General features: G+C 37.3%; 1 protein-coding gene across 3 annotated transcripts in view; it reads left to right on the top strand.

The window, feature by feature from the left end:
• Positions 1-23,564, top strand: part of SYT1 (synaptotagmin 1) — a 273,905-nt gene that overhangs the window by 23,469 nt on the left and 226,872 nt on the right. For 2 of the 3 annotated variants that reach the window (XM_014964043.1, XM_014964041.1), the window contains exon 2: positions 20,364-20,423. The exons of the other annotated variant lie outside the window; for it this stretch is intronic. The gene's annotated coding sequence lies outside the window, so the exon portion shown is untranslated. The remainder of the gene's footprint in view (positions 1-20,363; positions 20,424-23,564) is intronic. 3 annotated transcript variants of the gene reach the window in all.

The following is a 23,564-nucleotide window of genomic DNA, read 5'->3' as shown; positions in this document are numbered from 1 at the left end:
GAGGTAACTGGGGAAGGGGATTGAAAACTGGACAGCAGAGTCATAAAGGACAACTGCATTTTGCAGCATTGTCAGGGGATGAAAACTAGAGAAAAAGTGCTATGGAATAGGTTAAGGAATAAGAGTTTAAGAAGGATTTGACTTGGGAGCAGGAGAAAGGAAAGCAAATGGAAGAGGAAAAGTGAAGACAGGAAGGAAACAGAAAACCCCCAAGGGAAGGATGACTCCTGTTGAACTGATTGAAGAAGTTGATATATCACATGACAGCAAAAGAGGCAGAGGGGAAGTGAAAACTATATGTAAGTAGAAGGTGTGATATTTATTAGGCCTGGAAAATAATTGCTTCTTGGCTAGAACAGGAACTGAGCTGAAAGAAGAGAGAAAAGATTTGTAGTGAAGGAAATTTATTTGGTCCCAGATTTTCACCCAAGGACATTCCAACTGAACAGAAATAGGAAATAGAATTAGGGGGTTATAGGTCAGAAGACGAATGGAGGAAGAGGAGGGATTGCAAAATATATGTTCATTAGGCTGAAAATAGCTCTATGTTGTTTTAAAAGGAATCTCATATTTCATGAAATCCATCAGCTTTGTCCTGACCTCCAAACATAAATCTCTTGTAAAATCTGACCTAGCAGAGAACTAACCAGCGATTTACTTTTTGCAGAGTACAAGATGTCCTTTCAGTCCCGGAGCAGTGTTGTCAGTGCTATTAATACATTTATCTAAAAGCATTTACTTTCAACAAAATCAAAATAGAAATCACTTTCCAAACTTCCTTTAAAAAACAATCAGCCAAATTAGCTAAATAAAAAGAAAACAACCTTTTTCTTTTTCTATCACAGTGGATACAACCTTCTCTTTGTTAAAAATAAAGACAATTCATAGCTAAAGAGAGCATAAATCTGTCATTTTTTCTGTCATGAAAATTGTATAAGGTACAAGGCTAAGTACCAAAGAATTTGGAAGATCTTTGGACAATTGATGGCAATGAGGAGGATGATTATTGTCTCATAGAATGTCTTCCTGCTATGACAGTGACTAAGACTCTGCATTATGATCCAGCCTTGTTTGTACAAGGTACATACAAACCCAAACCAAAAAAGACAATCCTTACTTCCAACAACTTTGAGGTCTTAGGTTAAATGTGAAGCATTCCTCAGGCTTTAAAATTTATGGTTCTTCTTATATAGTATGTGGCTAGAGAATGAAAGCATACAAGATTGTCTAAAGTGATGTCTGCTCTCAAATAACAATAAATTTCATAAACCTTCCATTTAAAAAAATGATCATGGAATCAATGTCAGCATTACAAACTTACTTTCATGGTATAGGAAAAGGCATGCTGGAAAAGCTTGATGAAGAAGCCATTTTATATTAATTTATTTTTTTTTTTTTCCTTAATAAATGTTCTGGTTGTCAATGCAGTAATATTTAAATAAGATTACTTCTTTTCAGTATCAGTTTGCACAGCTCACCAAAAGACCCCTTTGAATATCAAAATCAAATACTTTTCATGTATTTGAATATTTACAGTTTTCATTACTGAATGTCCATTTTTATTTAGAAAGGAATGAGAAATAACCTGATAGCAAACCCAGCCTAACTTTCTTTTTCCCCCAAAATAACTGATATGCCCAATATGATCCTGCTAAGGTTGAAATGAGTTTTAATGAATTTTAATATTCTCATTGGCTTCTCTGGTATAGGGTGAGTTTCTTTCATGTTTGGAATATCTGCTTCCTTCTTTAATTCTAGAATGGAGGAACCATTTTAACTTCTTTTCATCTCTTCCCCAAATCATCAAGACAAATGTGAAGCAGTAGCGTTTGGGAGATAAAAGGTATTTACTAGCAATGCAGTTTTATAGGGCTTCTTTAAATTACTTAGAACTGTAGAGTTAGAGTTCATCTATAGATGAAAAAAGGATTGACAGGTAAGTTTATTTCCTTGAAGATTCAGATGTAGTTGTAAGAAGATATAAAATGTATCTTGTCTAAAAAGATAGAAGATAGATAAGATTATTCAAATGTAAGTGTATACACCTGTATTATTTATTTTTATTTTATAACTCAAGTACTTTCCTTCCCTATTAGTACATCAAATACTTTTCTTTTGCTGTTTATAATTTCAATGACAAAGACCTATGGATAGTTCTCAAATAGGGTAATATGTTATTACAGAAATAGGTGAATGGAGATAATTTAGAGGTGAAGGACCACACAAAGCAATTAAGGGTATTGGAATCTGGTCTGTAATATTTCTTTTTTAAAGTATACCCAAATTTAATTACAATTGGCTTGAGAAAGTGAAAGACAAAGACTTTTTGACAAAAGCCCGATTAAGTTTTTTAGTTTTAAAAGACACTATAGTTTCTTTGAAATAGCAAGATTAATTGTTCCAGAACATTTTAAAATTTAACTTTTCACAACATGGGAACATTTTTAGTTTCTGAGTTAGATAGTAGTTGAGATGCGTCTGCTTACAATTTTGATGTTTGGAAGAGAAAGCAAATCTTTAATGTAATCTAAAAGCAGTTCTTTTTATCTACATAATCTTTAGAGACCAATGGCAAGACATTTTGTTCAATCTGAGATCTCAAGGAGTGTAGCCAAACGATAACAATGAAACTATATGATAAGCCTGAGAGGTACATAATCAGTACTGACAAGGTGAACAATAGCGTCTTCAGAGTTTCTGTAAGAAAGATCCAGGAGATGATCTGGCCTCTGTTGCATGCTAGTGTTATAGGAATTTTGTCATTTGTTTGTTTGCCTTTTACTGACATACTGGGAATCAAATTAATTTCAAGATGAGACAAAAGTGTGCAGAAACTAATGTTTTTGTCTTGTGTGAAAACTCTGATGGTGCAAGGTAATAATACTTGCAATGGATCACCTGTCTCAGGGCATGCTTGGTGCATGTACAGAATTAAATTAGCATGCAGCCATCAAAAATCAAAACTGTAAGCATCCCTGAGTAGCACAAGAAAGCATAATTAAAATGCTGTGATTTTTATGGTTGATTTATTGTCAGAAAGCATCTGGGCCTTTTTCACCAAATTTTACCATTATGACTATCTTCTAGCCTGACTGTGAGTACTGTTCATTGATTCAGTTATGCAAACATATGTTTAACTTTAAATACAGAAGTAGTCTCAAAGGTTTTCAGACTACTAAAAGTAGTTGAGTATGTGCTTAAGCATCTTGCTGGGTGTCTTTATCTCTCCACAAGCTATAGCTATTGTTTAGGGAATTTGGCATCTCACAGGAAAATGCCTTCTGATCACATTCAAATAACTAAATATAAAGCTGTTTCTTGATCTAGGGGGAAGAATATATGTTTAGAACTGAGCAGTAACTAAATTTAACCCGCCAACAAACCAAAAATTTAGTTTACTAACTCCTTAAAAAATAAGAATGACTATTACCTAGGGAAAGGAACAAAGAGAGCCAGTGTGAGGCACAAAGAAAGCTTTGGGATGCCATATGAAAACTGCACAGAGCAGTTTCACTGACCCATGGTAGAATCTGGTGAAGTGACCCAGGACCTCCAATTTCCAATGAGCTGAATGAAAACTCAGAAAAGCTGCATGATCATGCTAGAAGGGCAAAGCTAATACAAACAGGTCTGTTTTCACTTCCACCTCACAAATAGTAGAAAAAGGATAAATAGTAAAAAAGCCCAGTCCTGCCATGCTACCCTCTGGGTATTTTCAACTAACAAATTATTTTGTTATTGCAAAACCTTATGACATTTGGGTGTTCTTGAGCTCTCCTGCATCCTTCCAGTGGCTTAGAGATTTATGTAGCTTCTGGCTCCTTGCATGAAAAGTGTCAAGTTGTTTCAGGATAGTAAGGGTGCGTTCTGCAACTTCTTGTCTTGGCAACGTGCAGAATATTCAAGGCCGTTCTGGCCTAAGGGTTTTCCAGGGTTATCTGTGATTGCAGAGAGCGGTACTTGGTGACTAGGGTGATCCCTTCCTTGCTCTCCAGCAGTTCATTTCTTTGTTCTGATAAAATCCATAATAAGTACTGGAAGTCCTGGGACTTTGGCATTTCATTCTTTTAGGGCTGATAAAGTTACACAGAATTGTGCTTTAAAACAAGGTAGGTTGAACTAAGGTTGAACTAAGCAGGAAATGAATTAGACTGTTCCAGCCAAAAAATGCCAGATCCTTTACTTTTTGTAGTAGTCCTGCTACTTTGATTCACAGGGAGAAGGTTTTTTCCATGGTCTACCAAGAATTTCAGACCAGGTCGGTCTTCAGTACTAAGGACTAGCTAAGGCAGTAGTCTGGCCACCTCAGTGCTATCCCTGGAGTCCACAGAGGTTGAAATCCTTCCTGCAAGGTTCTTGACCCAGCTGAACTTGACTCCATTTTGTCTTGCCTTTTTAATCTTAAAATGGTACATGCCCTTGGCCACCCTCCTTCAGTGGGAAAGTCCAGCATCGTTGATAGGTTTAGGCTGCCATCTCCAGTGCGGTGCTACCTCTTACCTTCAGGCAGAAAACCATTCTATATGGTACCCAAGTTTGAGTAGATCTGACTCATGTTTCTCTGCATAATCTTGCCTCATGGATATACTCTTGATGCACAGGCAATAATTAACAGCTAATAATTTAATTTGTTTCTGGCTCCTTCCCCATTTGAAATGAGTTAGGCACTTCATTCTGGGTATTGTAATAGAAAAAAATAAGAAACTATTATTTGTGTTTATTATGTTAAATCAAAAAATTCAGACAAGATGTTTTCTATTAATGTTTGGAAGACTAGTGTAAGTAAAGTGCTATTTTTAATAAACAGGCTTGTGGTACAGAATAGTCCAAATCAATATACTTAGCAGACTTTTGAAAGAGATGTTCCTGTACTCCTGCAGCACAACCTTTTGCCTCCTGCCAAGGTAATTATCACTATCAATGACATTATCTTTCAATCTCTATTTTAGTTACATTGTTTAAAACTTCAGAAGGCGTCCACACAGAATAAAGTCCTAGAGCCCTCTTAAAGAGTGTCTCTCACTCAGTCTCTGAGTGCCATATGCAGGCTGGAGCACACCATCTTCCTTGTCACTCTTCTGCCATTAATTATATAGTGTTTGTTACAGTTGTTATTTCCGAATGGTAGACTGACCTAACTGAAGGTTTTCACACAGACTGGGCATCAAAGGCCTCACTGGTTCTGCACAGGGTGATATAAATCTCTAACTGCTATCACAGAGGCATCTGTTGGCATCATCTCCCCCGTTCCCTTGTGTATTTTAAGACTCTGTATCCCAGTATTTTAGATATGGGTGATCCTTTGACAGTATGTATTTTGTGATGTAATGTCACAAGACATTTTATTCTGAAGACTATACCTTTTCATATATTCAGAAATTACAATTATTTTAATGTGTTGTTTATTCACAGATTAAGTTTTAGGCTCAAACTGGTGCGACTCCATTGTGTTATCCAAAGTAAATATTTCTGCCTCAATCTTTTAATCATATAAAGAATGTAATTTATGTCTATCATAAGCATATGTATGGACTTTCTCCAATGCTTGTTTGGTGCACTCTAGTTCGTAACCAGAAATCCCCAAATAACTCCAAAACAGCTATATGCAACAGGGTTGGAGCTTGGTTTTCTAGGGGCACTGGGTAAGGAAAGAGGAGATGTATGTGTGAGTGGATACAGCTTTGCAAAGGCATACACACCTGCAAATACAGATTATGTACCTATACGTAAGGCAGCGTGAATTCGTTTAAGGCTCTTAACATAGAAATTACTTATCTTAGTATTTTAATTATGTAACACAATAAGTGCAACTAGCAAAAAAAATCCAGCAAAAAAGCCAAATTCTTTATGAGAGTGAAAAATGAAACAGTAAACAATTTAGAATTGTTAATGAATTCACTTCATTATGTTTAAGCAATCCAGCAAATACTGTCAACTGACAGAAAATACTGTTAAAAGTCTTGCAGTCCTTTGTCCCTGTACTACTTCTTCTTTGTTTAAACTGCTCCATATAAGAGTACCTTTACTTTTTGGTTGAATAATTCCTGTGCTGGTGAAGAGATACTACTTTGGGATTTAGTAGGATAAATGTAGTATTAATAGTAGTGGCAGGTGAACCACATTAAATATATTACCAAACATGCTGGTTCTTTGTAATAGTGCCTTGCCCAGAGAGTCAAATGTGATGAGCCCTCTACAAATGAATAGTGAGAGGCACTTGTATCTTCAAAGAATTTTGTAAAACAAGATGGTGAAAAAAATGAAAAGAGGGATAAAAAGTTTCCTGTTTTTAATATCTTATAAAAGCAATCTTAAGGCATGAAAGTCAAAGGAGAACTTAGATCGTCCTATAATTTAATTCTGGAAATCAAACAAAGTCCAGAGGCACAAACAACCATGGCAAATAGATTAGTAATGCAAAGGTGAAATATTTAAGAACACTTAGGGTTGCCTTGATTCTCTCCTATTGAAGGCAACATTTTAATAGACATAAACTAAGACCCAGTCCTATAGCCTGATCCTTATAAGTACTGCAGGAAACTGAAAAGTGGCAGCATTTATTCAAAATACTACAAATTTTAATTCTCCAAGCTCCTTCATGAGCTGGATATTATTGTCTCTGCATTGTTAGTAGGGAAACTGAACAGTGACATAAAGATAGTATAGAACAAGTCAGAGACCAATCCAGGATTACAGCTCTAGTGTTCTTGACTTCCAATCCCGTATTAGCTCTGGTAATTCCCCTTGCCTCCACAATAATAGCTTGGTATTCACTGAGGGGAAAGGTGGAAACAATAAAATAAATATTTAGTTCAACTAGTCCGCAGTTCAACTAATGTAAGATGATTCCAACTACCTACTTTATCATGCTTTTCCTAGTCCAGCTTAGATTTTATGCATAGCTGAACTTTACTATTTCCTTTAAAATATTTTAGAGCAAATGAAGGTTTTTTGGTATCCAGCCAGTGCTTTCTTTCCCTGTTCTATGCTGTTATGCTTGCTTACAGTGCTGGTCATGGGACAAATACTGTCCAAACTTCAGGCTTTCAGACATTTCCTACTCTGTCTTCAGCCTTTTTTTTTTTTAACAGTGCTCCTCTGCCTACCTCATTTCTTCGAAATATACCTCTTTGCTCTTCTTAACATTTTCATTGATCTGTTCAAATGGTTTACTATTCATATTTGCAAATCAAAAAATGAAAGCGAGTATATTTTTTCAACAGGACAAGATAAGGGTGTTATCTGTGATATGCATGGAAGACAGCAGTTGAAAGACCAAAAAATCACATTGGTCCGTTTTGTTGTTATATTTCACTGCAAACTCATATTTAGGAGAGAGCACTGGCTAAACGACAAGACAGTAGATCTGGATTTTGTGTCAAGCAAGAATTGCTTTGCAGTTACGGTAACTTAACCTCTCAGCTTCTTTTTTAACCTGTTCTTAGGGGTGTTGCAAGGTTCAGTATAAAAGTACTTTAAAGAAGATTCTTACCGTATGCTCCAAAGAACTGTTTAGGTGCAAAGAAAGGCAAGTATCAATGCTGATACCCATTTTAGTTCAAGAAGGTGGAGAAGGAGAGAACGCACATCAGGAAGGAGCAAATGAAACCAGTGCTAGAGGAAGAGACATTTGATTTTTTTGGTATTTTATCTTCTGACTCTTACTGGTTTCTAATCTTAGATAGACTTATTGTCTTGATTTTCTGATATATGGACTGAGCTTTAAGAAAATAGTTAACAAAGGAGTTTGATTTATTGATATATATCCATATAGCTGAATGCACCCCTAAGGTTCTTGTTTTTAAGCAGGTTGTTCTGTTCATAAAGCCACATTTCACATTGGATCGTAAAATCTCCATGTGTCACAGAGCTTTGCTGAAGACTGACACTGATGCGGATTGTGTTATTGTATTCTAGAGGAATTAATTTTGCCAAAGAGCCCACACTTCATTTTTTCGTGAGACAGGACTGTAACCTTATAGGCAAAATGCTGATTTTTGTCAAAAGGAAAAGAAACCGACAGTCAGCTTTGCCAGAGTATGTTGAACATGCATATTTAATGTCGCTGCAAAGCATAGATTAGAAAATTGTCTTCATACTTCGTAAGTGATAGTAGAAATTGATTAAAGCAATTGATTGTACCCTGTGCAAGGAAGTATTTATGGTCATTACATTAATGCCAAAAAGCGCCTGTCAGCTTCAGAAAGGGCATCTGCTGATTTGTTGACAGGCAATTTCAAGTTCTCTTTTTACAGAAACTCATATTAAGGGCTTCCTTGAACTAGATAATCTTTAGCAGATAGTTCCTTTTTGCCAGATGCTGAAATGCAATTTTAGACACATCATATGGTGTTTTCTTGATTTGTTTAAAATCCATGCTGAGAGATGCTGAAACAATCATTCTGCGTAGCTATGTCTGTTATGCTGTCCCTTCCTATCCATTAATGCAGTCATGCTCTCATCTGAGTGTTTACCAAAGCTACATTTTCATGCACCTTCCTACTCACAAAGTATTACCTTACATCTCATTTTTTAAAAAAGAAATACTTCCAAAATGTGTTTAGTGGGACCTGCTAAATTCTGCATTGGATCATTCAGCAGAGGACTTCAGCATTTCAGTGTTAAGCAGCTTTCCTCTTTTGGGATTGCCGTGGGACTTGTAGTGTTATAGCAGTTTGATATAGAAGGAAGAAAGGGAAATAAATCCCCCTCCAGAGCTAGACTGACTACAGAATTGAGGATGGAACTGAGGGAACTGGACAAAGGGACTAGAAGTCATAACGTAACTGCAGTGTTGCTCCCCTGAATTAGTCTGGTGTAAGTTTGCCTTCTCTGGGCCCCTCCTTAAATGTCTAATACAGCCTATTTTAAGAATATATTGCAGTATTAGGTGTTCAGTGGCCAGGCTTGCGTTGTCAGTTAGAAAAATAGATGAGGCACATTTTTGGATAATGATGTTCTGTGTTGAGGTAGAGAGTGTCCCTGCCTCAAGATGATTCAGACATTTGTTATGTTTTCTAACTTTCTGCTTCTGCCTCTTCTGGGCCATGGGTAGTACAGATTGCTTTTGTTTTATAGTCTTAGCTAATGTGTTTGCAAATTGCAATGAAAGAATCTCAGAAAATTACGCTATACATCAGCTGAGACAGAACAAATGGTTTTTCCCTTCAAACTGCTCCAGTGTGCGATTTGAGTGCAAATCAGTAGTTTTTATGAAGTGGCTAAAGTTTAGTCTGAATAAGCTGTGTTTCAGAGAATCTAATAATCAAAAATTAAACAGGTTTCCTCAAGAAGGATAGAAAGATTAAATTAAAGGGTGGTTTACATTAACATTTGGCTCTACAAAGAGGCAGAAATACTGCAATGTGCAATACTTAGCTTCATTAGCAAAAGTAGCCCAATTAAAATATTTGCCATATGGGTTTTTTAGGGATTTCAAATAGACTTTTCTTGAATTTTCCTTGATTCAGAGATGCTAACATTAAATGTGACACATAAGATGGTAATTACAAGGTAATTATTTTATTTTCACTAAATAGACATTTCCATTAGATTCCTTCTGGCAATATCTCGCTGAGGAAGTTGATTTTATAGCCAAATACAATATCAAGATGTCTTTTCTTTACTCAACAATGTAAGGAACAATAACGATAACTATCTCTTTTAATGTTCCTAGCCATCTGTACCTCGACACTGCAATGTCTGATGCGTTACTTTTTTGATTAGGCTATCAGATTTGCTGAATGTGGACTTTCCTTTTTTCCTTTCGTGTAGACTTGCAAAACCACCACTTGTCTTTTATCCTGCTTTTTGTAATAATATCTTTGCAAGTAATCTGCAAGGACTGGTTGTTAAGCTCTTCTGTCACAGCCCAGGGTGACACCTGTGATTAAAAGGTCTGCCTGAATTCCCCAGTCTCTAGGTTTTTGCTTGTAGTTTCAAGATGAAAAAAGTCATGATGCTTCAAAGTTTCATCTCTAGGATTGCAAAATCAGACACATTTGTCAGATGTGCACATACTGTGTAAAGAAATGTTTTAAGATACTGAAATGATATCTCTAGGTGATGTTACACAATTATGAATTTAGACATAAATCCCAGCAGCAATAGGCCAGTTAAAATTTTTACTGGGCTTCTATAAGCGTGGAGATGAAATTTACTTTAGAAGCCAGCCCTACCCAATTTGTGGACCAGGGAAGGGAGCTAACGTGGCTGGGTAGTGTGTTGTTATGTGCACATAATAACTATGGAAAGTAGCATGACTTGGCCACACTGCACTGAGACATCACCTGCTCTTAGTTAAGAGCTCTCATGACTAAATTCTCTCCCTTGCACAGCCAGCCAGGCTGATGACCATATATCTCATGTGTATGAGGCATTTCTACTGAACCCTGCAGCTGCTGCTACTGGGTTGGCTTTGCTTCTGAGACTCAAGGTAGCATTTGCAACCGTGGCCACTTACATACCCACCCATTACATCTCACAAGCCATTGTCATTTGTCACTCAGGGTTCACTCTTGTCACTTAGGTTATATGCTTCTTCAGCAAGTTGTAGCCTGACTGTAAACTCCAGTTTGGATTGCTCTTGGCATTCACCTATTTTATACATGGGCAATGCTTCTGTCTACTGTTTTTTTGTTTAGCTCGGTTTAGTTTTGTGATGGCTCCCCTGTGTCTAGGCAAAAGGGAAGACACTGAAGAAACAGAAAGATCTACTGGCTGGTCATCTCATTACTTGTGCTAGAGGACGAGCAATACTGATCAGTTTTTAGATCCTTAATGGTGCTATATACTACCCCTTCCAGGAGACACAGCTGACTGCTACAATGACAGTCACTGAAAAAACAAATGTTCCTGACAGTACTAAATAAAAAAGACATTTGACAGTGTCAGAAGTAGGCTGTGACAAATGTGACAAATTTGAATATAACAGATTTACAAAAGACGGTTTGTTCAGTTCTCTAAATTTCAGGGGCATCTCCACAAATCCTGTTATCTTCATGCTAGTCCATTTTATTTTTTGTTTCTTTAGGTCTTTGTACTGTAGAACCATAACTTATCAAAATGCAGTGTTTAAGAATTACTCAAGCTTGGTTTTGGTTTTGGTTGGTTTTTTTCTGACTACCCTTAAGAAGGACTGGGGAAGACAAAGAACACGGTACAAGATTAATTCAAATTTTCCAACAGACTTTCTGAGGTTTATACAACAGACTTATAGTAGTAATCCATTCTTGTGACAAATGGATCAAAGACAGAAATAGCACAGTTAATATTTTAACATAAATAATTAGAAGGCTGCAAACATTTTTGGATTTTTAACTAATTGTTTATGATTTTGTCATCCTAATTGTCTAGCCGTAAGGTTATAAAGTATTTTCACTAATGATGGTATAACTGTTTCCTGTTTTCTTACGATAAAATTAATGAAATGATAAACCATAGCAGAGTGATTAGAAACACTTTTTTTGGTAAATGAATCAATAAATTATTGATACTAATATATTATATATATACAACAAATTTTATGTTGTAACTGGAAAGAAATCTTTAAAATCTTCATATGCTTACTTTATTTAGTGATCCTATTATTAATAAATTCTAGTATCAATAAAAAAGATCAATGCTTTCCAGTTTGGTTTTTAATTTTTAGTTTTTCACTCTTTACTGCTGCTGACCACAGAAAGGTACAATGTGTCTTCTATTCTTGTAAAGAAAAATCTTCATTTAAGTTGATGATGTTTCATTCTCTTATTAATTTAGAATGTGGTTCAACAAAAAGGAAGAGCCAGCTGTGACCATGAAAGCAGTGAAATTTCAAGGTTAAAAACAGTAGTCTTGCGATATGAAGCCCCCAGAAGTTACAGAAAGGTGAAAGGGAGCAGAGAACAGTTGGGGTAGAACAAAGGATGGTGGGTGCAGAGCAAGCAGTGTTAAAATTAATGTGAGAGAGCATAGACAGCAGCTTTAGAAACTGATGTGCTTGTTTTTATAGGCTATGTTTTGCTGCTTACTAGAAATCTGAGCAGTAGGTGTGCCCTTACTTCTTGGATTAGTAAAGGAAAGAGTAACTGTTTTGTCTGTATTTAGTCTTGGTAGACTTTTGTATTTCTTTCCACTAATTTTCTGTAGGAGAATTAAAACAGCCACACAAATAAAACAATTTGTGAGAGAAAGTGTGGGCTAACATTATATTAATGGTGAATTATCATCCTTTATTGTACATATCCAGGTGAACCTCAGAATAAGTATGTTTAATGTTTTCTCTTACTCTAAAAAGTTTTCTTTGAAGGGATGCATTTAAATGGCCAGCAGATACTGGAGTTGTTGCCACTCCAAGTCTCTTTAGGGGAATATAAAAAGGTTATTAGAACAACTGATCCACATTTAACATTGCTTAATCTGCTGAAGTGCTGATACTCAGTATCAGGTTTTATGGGTGAATTGCTTGCCCACATTAGCGCATTTTTGTAAAGCAGAATTGAGAAATTAAAAAAAACCCCTCACACCAAACTTCTAGAACAAAAAGATCAGCAGCGTTATGTAACGTATAATCACTTCCTGCGGTGGATGTCGCAGCAGGTTCTTTCATCCTGTGATAAAAAGAATTAGATTTTGAATCTCCAAACAGTGGAATGCAAAAAATTGTATATTGAAGGTACTGAAGTTCTTCGAAGTGTTTGCTGTTAGTTGCATAAAATACACTAGCTAGTAATGTAAAAATCTACATTACCTTTCTAGGAAGGATTTGGGAGACTGATTAAAAACTTTCATTGCGCTCCTAAATAAATGTTGGCCTGTAGCTGTAACAAGCAACCAAAATATGACTTCTGAAATCAATTTTGCTAGGAACTATTTTCTTATCATTTCACATAGTCAAAGAAATCTAACCTAAACAGTGTTACAAACTCATAGAGAGCTGCTTGGAGAGCTGTGTGGTGTGGTTAATGCTTTGAAGAGAAGGGATGGGAAGCATGGTCAGCAGGGTGAGGGAGGTGATTCTTCCCCTCTCCTCTCATGAGACCCCACCTGGAGTACTGCATTCAGCTCTGGGGCCCCCAGCATAAGGACATGGACCTGTTGGAGCAAGTCCAGATGAGGGCCATGAAGATGATCAGACAGCTGGAGCACATCTCCTATGAGTACAGGCTGAGAGAGTTGGGGTTGTTCAGCCTGGAGAAGAGAAGGCTCTGAGGAGACCTTATAGTAGCCTTCCAGTACCTGCAGGAGAGATGGGGAGGGACTCTTTATCAGGGAATGTAGTGATAGGATGAGGGGGTTGCAGTTTTAAGCTGAAAGAGGGCAGATTTATGTTAGATATTCGGAAGGTATTCTTTACTCTGAGGGCAGTGGATTGCAACAGCAGGTTGCCCAGGGAACTTGTGGATGCCCCATCCCTGGAAGTGTTCAAGGCCAGGTTGGATGGGGCTTTGAGCAACCTGATCTAGTGGGAGGTGTCCCTGCCCATGGCAGGGGGGGTTGGAACTAGATGATCTTTAAAGCCCCTTCCAACTCTAACCATTTTATGATTCTGTGATTCTATTAAGAGTCTTCCCAGAGAAGCTCCACAGTTGCTCCATGGCGGACGCAGCAAACTAGTTGAAGCATCCCTATATAGTGTGAACATGTCCAACTTGTCTACTTTAATGGTAGACGTATGCAAATCCTATGCAAAGATTTCCTGGGAGTCTGTGCCACATTTGATGTACATCCACATTTCTGGCACATCTGACATCTCATTCATGCAGCAGGACTACAGTAATTTCACTGTGAAATGTACATCAGTAGAGGAAGAGCCATATGTTGTCCTGGATAGATACCAGGGGAAATACTAGTGGTGTCCAAAATTCTGATAATCCTTTGGCATTCTTGTGTATGGCCAAGAGTTCTTATAAGAACATAAGCTTAACTTGATTCAGATACCGATTTGAGACGGTGTTGTCGCTGGCTGTATTATCACTGTTAATAGGTTTTCTTTCATGAAGAGAGAATCTTTTAGTGCCCACTGATTCATATGATTGTTTATTGATCATGAAGTTATGATGCTGACCTAAGTGTGGTTGATTGAAATATCATAGTGGATGGCTCTTTTAACATTAAGCCAAGCGTGAGGATGAAGCAGAAGCTGGAAAAGGCTGTTAATGAGCAACAGGACATCTGAATCCAACAGGACTGAGAACCAAGAAGGGCAGCAAGGCACCTTCTGAGCAGTGCTAGCAGGAGAAACAGAAGCTGAGAATGTGAGAAACATCACGCAGCTGAGAGAGAGATGAGGAGCAGCTAGCACTTACTGAGGATTAGTAACTACTCTTTAGTCTGTGTATGAGTTGTGTGTAGCAAAAACACAGTATGTCAGATAGAGGTGTGGATTATAAGCAAGAAAAGATGAGCTATTTTCCTATGGAAAAAGGACCACAGAGTCTCTGTGGACTTTTGAAACCCTTGGATCTTTAATCTGCTAAGAACTGAAGTTTTGAGGAAGCCAAGGGCGAACAGCATCTTTGAACATTAGGCAGCAGGTAACTAAATACAAGTGAACAGAGGCCAAAAAAAGCAGCCTAATTGCTAGTACTGCAGCAAGTGCTCCCAGAGACAAATTTTGCAATAAGCAGAGTCCTTCGCTAAGTAGAGAAATTCCCAGAGCTGAAAACTGTGTTTGATTTTAACCATGTGAGTCGCAGGGTGGGGATGGCCGAGCTGCAGAACAGGCAGGGGAAGCGGGGTCTGAATACTGTTTTTACCACTAGTGGCCACAGTGACACCATGTATATATTTTGCTAAATTGTAGGCTGAAATATTTAAATACTGTATGTCAAGACCTAAAAAATAGCTTGTAATCTAGTTAATATCTGTAAACATAAATGGCTGTCCAAATGACAGCTCCCCTACATAGATACTCTGTCTTTACATACAATACTGACTAAATGCTCATGTGTATGAATGAGGACGGGAGAATTTCTCCTGCTCCACCACAAAGCGTGTGATACAACCAGTATCTTCTCTTTTTTCATTCTGTTGCTCTAAATTTCACCCTTGTCTTTAAAAATGGCTCCTTGTCTTTGTTTATCTTCTCTCTTTCGTTTCCTTTCCCTTAGGAAAACCAGCAGCACGCATCCATATTTATCTGTTTCCACAAACCTACTCCCTGTCCTGGTTTTTCCTCATAGCTTTGAGAGGACAGAGGATCCGCTAACAAGTTCTTACAGGCAGAAGTTTGTGGTCTTTCTTCTCTGTATGCTGACACCTAACGGCAGGCACACATCTGAGAATTATGGGGGTTTTTTTTAAAGCCTTAGGTTGTTTTAAAACCCTCTGGACTGTTGGAGTTCCAAATGTGAGAGCTGGTTGGTTTATTTTTATGTGCCACTCACTGTGTTAATCCCATTCAGTACACAGTTTGAGAGGCTTTCCAGAAAAGGGGGACCATAGAAGTGTTTAGCTTTCCTAACACTATTTAACCCCTTATCAGACTTTTAATGAAATTTGCAATAAAGATGGCAGGAAGTACTTTTTTTTTTTTTTTTTCTGGTTTGCTTATTTGCTGGAGAACTTTTCATTCTGGATTTCAATCTACAGAGTATGGAAGACTGCTGAACCTCCTTTCCTTCATTATTCTGCAACTCGTTTGTGCAGAATCACCTCTACCATGATATGTATATCTCTTTATCAAATAATGTGTATATTGTTTTCTACTCTTCTGTACTGTTCTCCATCATTTCTTCCTAGCAAGGAGGCAGGGTGATAGGTGTGAGAGGGAGAATGCTGTCTTCTAATATACGGTAACTTAGAGGAGTGATATTTAAAGGGGGGTTTTGTGGAGGTGTATTTAAAATTAGTTTCTGTTTTGTTATATTACAGGCCTGAATTCAGTCAGTAATGACCTCAATAGTGCCTGTTTTAATGTAATCCCTGCTTGCTGACTGCTGTTCCAAGAATAAAAATTTAAGCCAAAAGATTTAATGAAATCCTTTGGGATTAGCGCTCACTGGGCTGGGGAAATTGCATATCAACCTTTTCTCTGTACTCTAACCATACGGTTTGGTATTTGAATAGGAGGGTGTCCAAGAGAGACAACTCTGAGTTCATCAATAATTTACATTTTTGTTAGTTACAAACCTGGTATTTGGGATTCTGTTGCCATAGCAATCCATCTGGGTCTGAACGGATAGTGTTTTAAGTGGTGGTTGTATAGGGATTCACAGTGTGTGCTTTAAATCCCTTCTAAACTAATCCTCAGATCTGTTCTGTGACTTATTTGAGGCTTCAACAAAATCAATGTTACTCACAGCGAAAAGTTTATGCTGAGCAAATTAAGCCCGTAAAGTATTAGAATATACATATGATTAAGGACTGTAAAGTTCATAATGCATGACAATTTCTGTTTCAATATGTGAAGCAATTAATAAATGCCCACAACTCCATTTTTTTCAAAATACATTTAATTTGTTGCACATTATGCAACCAGAAATTATCCAGACTCTGTACTGGTTATTAGCTAATTTAAACTTCATAATCGAATGCTAGCCTCATTTTCCCAGATGTCAGTTCTGTGTTTTACAGAATGTCAGTCTATTCATGATAGTGTATAACTTCCACTTTCAATTAATCTGATTTTCTCTCATAAATAATTCTAAAGCAGAGAATAAAATTTGAAATTCTCATTTTGGCTTCGAACACTACAAGAGTTGGGTTTTGAGGCTGTGCTGCTAAATTCAGTAGGCTAAACACAAGCAGCTTTTTGTTTGAAGTTTATATTTTCTCATTTTGCCACCCAGAATATCAAAATGGTTTATTCAGAGCTTCCCACATATATGCCACGTAGAGGCATGTCCTCAAGTTTGAAAGACGATCAATAAACTTCTGAGCAAACCTGGGCTAAGTTTCAGCTCTGTCAAAACCAAAACCTTCCTGAAACTGATTTCCAGAGCCTGTAGTTCTTCATAAGAAAAACGTTGTCCAGTTGTGCTCTCAAACTGTCACTAAACCGTAATGATGATGTATTAGCAGCTCTCCATTACTCCAGAGTGTAGAAAATCAGTTTGCAAAATTATTCTTCAACATTTGAAAGAAGAGAGAGAAAAATATTCAAATAACAGCCATATGCTCTACTAATGAGTGTTTAGCCTATAATCCTAAACAGACAAAAATTGTTTCTTCATGGAGTTTGTAAAAGATCACACGGTTCTTCCTGGCTGTAAAAATAGTAATAGAATAAAGAAACTACAGATGGCCTAAGAGATCTTGAGAAATCTTTAATTACCATAAAATATCCCTTCCATCTTTTATATTACAGTTCACAATGAAAATAGTGAAACCTATAGTAGAAGGGGCATATTTTTGCCATGATTCTGTGATACTATAAACATTCTTTGTCACCTGTAATAAGTGTAAATCTACTATGTTTCTGCATCAGTTAAAAAAGAATTTCATGAGAAAAACTGCAGAGAATCCCTTCCTGGCAGTGGAGTAGGGTTTCATTTAATGAGCAAAGAGGTGCATGGGTATTCTTTGATTCAGTGTGGCTGGCTGAACTTTGTTTATTTTAGAGGTCCAGTTCTTCTACTCCAGCTTAATGGGACTATTTCTGTAATTGGTTACCACAAAAGGTAACTGGGAGCAGAGAGCTTAGAATTAACTAAAAAAGGCTTTGTTTTGATTGCTTTTGCATATCCTTATGACTAACTAAAGTAAAAGTTGCAGATCATTTACATGATTACTTACCCTAAAATTACATGCCCTAAAGGATCTTCTGTAGATACCATTTGTAAAATATAGATTATGCTTCAAAGGGATATTACAGGATGTATTCAGGCATATCAAAATTTGTTTCTGTTGATATTTCCAATGGTTTCATTAGGAAAAGTCTTCCCTTGCAAATGTTATTGAAATGGAAAGGGAGCCTTGGAAGATACTAGCAGTATGACAGATGCTATTTGTAGCTCTGGAAATATAGTTGTCACTGCAGGGGATCTCCTGCACTGAAGACCCACAGGAGTCCATAACCAAGGGTGAATGAATTAATCTTCCAACACAACTCATAAAAAATAGCCTGTGTTTAATAGTAAGTGATAGAAACACAGTTGAATTTCTCTGATGTTTTTTTGGTATCTTTCTCTAGAAACGCAAATCTTTCCTGTTTATTTCTCTCAAAATATTTTAGCTCTGCAAATGCTTGCGAAGAGTGCTGGTATTTAGTCTCCTTGATTACCATTGATTTTTATCGATTGGTTTTTACTTATTTATTCCAGATCTGCATTATGTTTTTCATATGTTTTGGAAACTCCCATCTGTCAACTTGAAGGGTGCAGGCAGGCTGTCTCTGCACTTGATGAACCACCACACTTACTCATGGTTTCGTTAAATTTCCCCCTCCAATCTAGCACGTAACCTGTATTTTCGTTCACTTATTTCCAATTAATACTCAAGTAAACATCTGTCTTTCCATTTTCTGGTCTTTGTGGCAGAAGGAAACAGTTAATCTTCTGAAAGGCTCGGTAATAATATGACACAGCTTGACACAGACAGCTTAGAGAAACGGGAAGATTGAGACAGTGAACCGCAGAGCAGGTGTGACTCTGTGTGTTAATTTCTCTAAGGCACTTGCAGCTACCTCTATTCAAATGCAAGATGTACACAGAGACCTGAACCAAAACCCTGGCTCTGAACCCTGGGAGAAGGTTGAGATTAGAGCTTTTAATTGAAAGCTGTCTCTGAGCGTGTCTGAATTTCAAATCCCTCGGTTTGGGAGGGCTTGAATGGCAGGGAGAGGCAAAGTTTAGGTTGAGCCCGTTCAAGAGGTATTTAAGTACAGCAGTTCAGACTAGGCCTGTCATGGCCTCTACCAGGACATTTTATACAGCTAATAAGGAGAACCAAGCTACGTAAGGCTTGCTAAGACTATTGTCAGGTGTATTACAAACCCTGGGAAAGAAATGAGTTGACTCCACAGCTGTGTTGCACGCCAGCACCTGAATCATTCTGAACCCTTTCAAAAACAGGGTTTCATGTTATTGTCCAGCTAACATTGCGTTGTTTGACTGCTCCACAACTCCTAACATGACAAAATAGGGTGGTAGGTAGAAGCGCTAATCTCTACAGTTCAGAAAAGTTTAAAAGTTAGTAAGAACATAATATTGTATGCTTCAGACTCACCGACTATAGAGCCCTCAGCTCCAAACAGCTGTTACTTGTTGCCTAACAGGTTTCTTCAGTAGAATGACATGTGAGTGATTTCTGGGATATCACAGAACTATACAGAATGCAATATTAATTTCTTACTAAAAAAGAAGGGAAAATTAGATTTTTTAATTAATTAAGTTCTGAATCCTTTATTATTTGAGTCATGAAAGATGGTAACCTGGTTAATTTAGAGTGAGATGCTGGATTTGCCTTTTTTAAAGGCCAGAGTAAGGGTTGATGTGATATTGTTTGACAATTTTATATAAGAGCAGTTTCATTTTCCTCTGACAAAGTTGATGTAAAATTAAAAATACATTTGCCTATCTTGGTAAGTGTGCATTTGGCTCCCTTTTTTCAACTGCATCAAAATTGGTCACCTTCACATTTAAGTGCCTTCACAGCTTGATCCTGTCTGCTCTTTCGCATAAATGTTGCCCTTATTGCAACCCTTATTTCCCATCAGTCCCAATTTTCTCCTTCTCTCATGCAACCTTTATTCATGACAATTGTTAATAGTAAAATCTGCAAAGCCAGTGTGCTGTGTTCCTTCAAATCCTGCCTTAAAACTCACCTCTGTTGTGGTGCCCGTAAACTGCCCAAGAAAGGCTGAGCAGCTGGTGTGCTGTGATCAGTGTTTATTATGCCAATTGTCTGCATGAACCAGTGGGAGTGAGGCATCAGACACCCCTCTGCAGCGTGTCCTATTCTCCTCCAGACGCAGTGGGGGAGGCTGCGGCTGTCATTGAAGGGACACATTGTTTCTTCCTTAACTCCTTAGTCTAATGGGATAATCCAGCCAAGGTCTAATAACAGCGTGAGAATTTAATTTTGACCAGAGCATTGCCAGCCTAACAAGTGTGAAAGCCTGTCACCTTCCCAGCATTGGGGAGAGCTGCAGGTGCCCAGATGCAGTTCAGATGCCTGGAATCTGGTATGAAGTTTCAAAAGAGATTTGTCCCCTGAACCTGTGGATTTGCCATCTCTGCTACCTAAGACTGGAAACTTTGCCTTTTAAGGAAAAGGAGTGATGTGGATTTTGTCTTCTGGATGCTTTCACAAAACCCAAGGCTTTAAATCTTGGAGTAAATCAAAACTAAATATGAAAATGGCAAACTTCTACAGTACAAATGAAACTAGGTGTCTTATTTTATATAGTGATAAATGCATGTATTTGTTTTTTCTTACAGAAACGTGGAGTCCTGAATAAACAGAGAAGAGAGCTAAGCACACAGTCTGTATTGTGAACAGTAAGTGATCAGATTACGTACTATGTAGCTAAACGCTACATTTTTTTTCTTACTCACAGTTCTTTTAACAAGTTTAAGAAATTAATGCAGTGAGTATTTCTGCCTTTTATCCAACTCAGTTTCATTTCACAGGGGTAGACTTTTATTAATCCTATCATCATCTTAAGTAAGAGCTCCAGGTAATCCACACAATGTGTCTTCGTCGCTGCCCATACTGAAAATATTGCCTTTTTCTTCTCAGTAAAAGTGAGTTGTAATACTAGAAGGCACCAAGCTAAAAATAGTATTACACTAACATTTTGCTCACACGTGAAATTTACAGAAAAACACTTAGCTTTATTAGAATAGTCAGATCCTGTTAGGTCAGCACATGAGTAAGAGACTTTATGGGTTTGCTGCGTTAAGCACTTAATCACTGACTAATTGTTCTGAACTGCCCTCGTCAGAGCTGTGCTCTTCACTGCACAGTATGACCAATCACAATGCATGGCTGCACCGGCCTTTGATAACTACAGCTTTATAAGTCATCAAGAAATTATAACTACTCACTGAGACAAGAAAATGAGCCGTGGTTGTGTTGTGGATGATATTATTGTTGTTGTCCTTTGAAAAACATCTCAGGCTGCTGGTGAAGTGCCAATCATGATACAGTGAAGAACAGACACTGATTTTACTGCCAATGCTAAGTAATGTGCCCTGGGAAACATAGGAGGTTATATGGGTATACTGCATTACTGGGTATTAAAAGATGGCAATATCCTTTGAGAACCAAAGCAGGTGAATGTGGATTAAGCCATGTCTATTCACAGTCCCAACAAAAGCAGTTCCTCTGTGCTAGCTGCTAATAGAGCCTGCCTTTTTGTGTTAGAAGATTGTGGACAGTAAGTAATATACAGAGAATATATGCTCTTCAGCACCATTCTGCCTATAGAATATACATTTGACAGTATATTGTGCAGCAGAATTGAAGGAATTTTTATTGTCATATATGAAAGCTATATTCATTTCAGCCAAACTAGGCTATGGAACAAACGAGTTTTCGATAGAAACAAATCTTGAATATTTTTTTGGCAAGCAGTAAAAATAAAACTCTTTGCTGGAATAGAATATGTATAAACCTCAGTAGCCAAAACATGCCCAGTATCTCTCTGGGCAACCAAGTTCAGTGATGGGTTTTAATATTACGTTTAATCAGGCAGCATGAAAGGAAATGTGTGACATTTCACTGAAGCTGAGGGCAACATAGTTCTTTTTTGAAAATCTATATGGTAATTTATACAATGTACTCAGCTGTGCTACCAGTAGGCATTTCTTAGGCATATAAAAATCATACATATGCTCCAGAAGATCATTAGAGGGAAAAAAAAAAAAGTTTTAAAGAAAGTTCTCAGAGCTCCTATGTTATTTATCTACTCCTCTTAACTTTCTCTTGCATCTTCTGTCAATCATACTTTCCTTCCGTTTTCTCTTCTTTCTCCTGTGACTCTTGTGGCTTATATTTCCTACGTGCTATCACACCTCTCTTCACCCTTTATCTTTCCAGTCTTTTCACCTACACAGCTATCTGCTCCAACTTCATAGTTTCTCCTCACATCTCCCACACGGGGCCATCTCCTCTTCCTCTTGGCAGAGCTGCATTGCAGAATGTTCCTGATCCTTGGCAAATTTTGAGCTTGCTATTTCTAGGACCAAATAGATACTCTGCATTATTGGTATTGTTGGGTAATAATGCACAGAATAATGTCATATACCTGTATCTAAGAAATTTGGGAAGGATTGCAACATATTGTAATATGGGTCAGCTCTTCCGGTTTTTATTTGACGTGGGAAGATATGGTGGAACCTTTGGCAGTTGTTATTTAATGCATGGGATACCTTCAGCCAAATCAATTATGGTTTTCCCCTCAATCTTAATTTTGGCAGCAGATGATGGATAGTGACATGCATAAATATTAGCAATTCCAAGCAGTTTGTATAATTCAACTGATGTATGTATACAAAAAATCCAGGAGTTGTTATAGACCTGTTTGTAGAAAGTAAATTTCACTACTTCAGGCACTTGAAGATTTTCTCCTCACTTGTATTCCTGTGTCAAGTGGCCAGAACTCACAGGCAGCTCTTTCAGAATAGCATGGATTTATTTGTGTATAGTGAGAAAAAATTAATCAGCTATTACTGGTACTCCATCACATACAAATTCTCTCTCTCCTGCTGGCAGAATAGGTTGACAGAACCTTTTCATAGTATCCATCAGCTGATTTTATCAGTCATGGTATTATGATTATAAACTACAAATGATGTAACAATGAATATATAATTACAGAAATGAAACTGTACAGTGGTTATTTAACATTTGTAATGTGTAATTTATTTAACTCTCTGGAATATACATGGGAAATTGGAATAATAAAACAGAAATAAAATTATATTTATCTCTCATCCATCATCAGTGAGAAGCGATGTTACCAGCTTGATCAGGCCATACATTCAGTCATGTAGGGAAGTTCCTGTGGGCCACCTTTGGGCCTGATAAAAGCACAATTGTGAACTGAGCTGTATGTTATTCATACAGAATCAGAGAATTTTCTAGGTTGGAAGGGACCTTAAAGTTCTGACACTAGGATTGATAAATTGTGGATCTCCATTATAATATACATTTCTTTTTCAACATGAATAAAAACCTAAAATTTAAAATATCCAGTCCTGAGATGCAAAATATTGGATTTTAGGTATAGGAAGAAGATAAAATTAATATTGTTCTTATTAAGAAAAGGATAAAACAGAAGTCATAATATATACTATTTTCTGTGGGTTTTAATTGTTCTCATCTTTGTTTTAAATGTAAGGGCCTTTGGCTTTGGTATTGCAAAAGGTCACAGTCATTCTTTGCGGAGGACAGAAAAATCTTGCAATATGTGTTCCAAAAAAGGTGTCCATTGTTCTCACTCAGTCAGCAGCAAGCAAATTTAATCTGCCACATACTTCAGTTTATCAAATAATTGACATCTTTGGAGTCTGCTGGTTAATAACAGTTTTTCATTATTCTTTTTTAATAAAGACAAGTTCAAGTACTATGACATAAATTAGGAGGCTGCACAAACAAAGCACTAATACAGGAGGAGGATGCCAAACTGCACTCTG

The sequence above is a fragment of the Calidris pugnax genome, unplaced genomic scaffold (genome assembly GCF_001431845.1).
Source record: "Calidris pugnax isolate Ruff unplaced genomic scaffold, ASM143184v1 scaffold44, whole genome shotgun sequence".
Lineage (NCBI taxonomy): Eukaryota > Metazoa > Chordata > Aves > Charadriiformes > Scolopacidae > Calidris > Calidris pugnax.
Note: the sequence above shows the minus strand (reverse complement) of the source record. Positions and strands in the feature narration are given on the sequence as shown.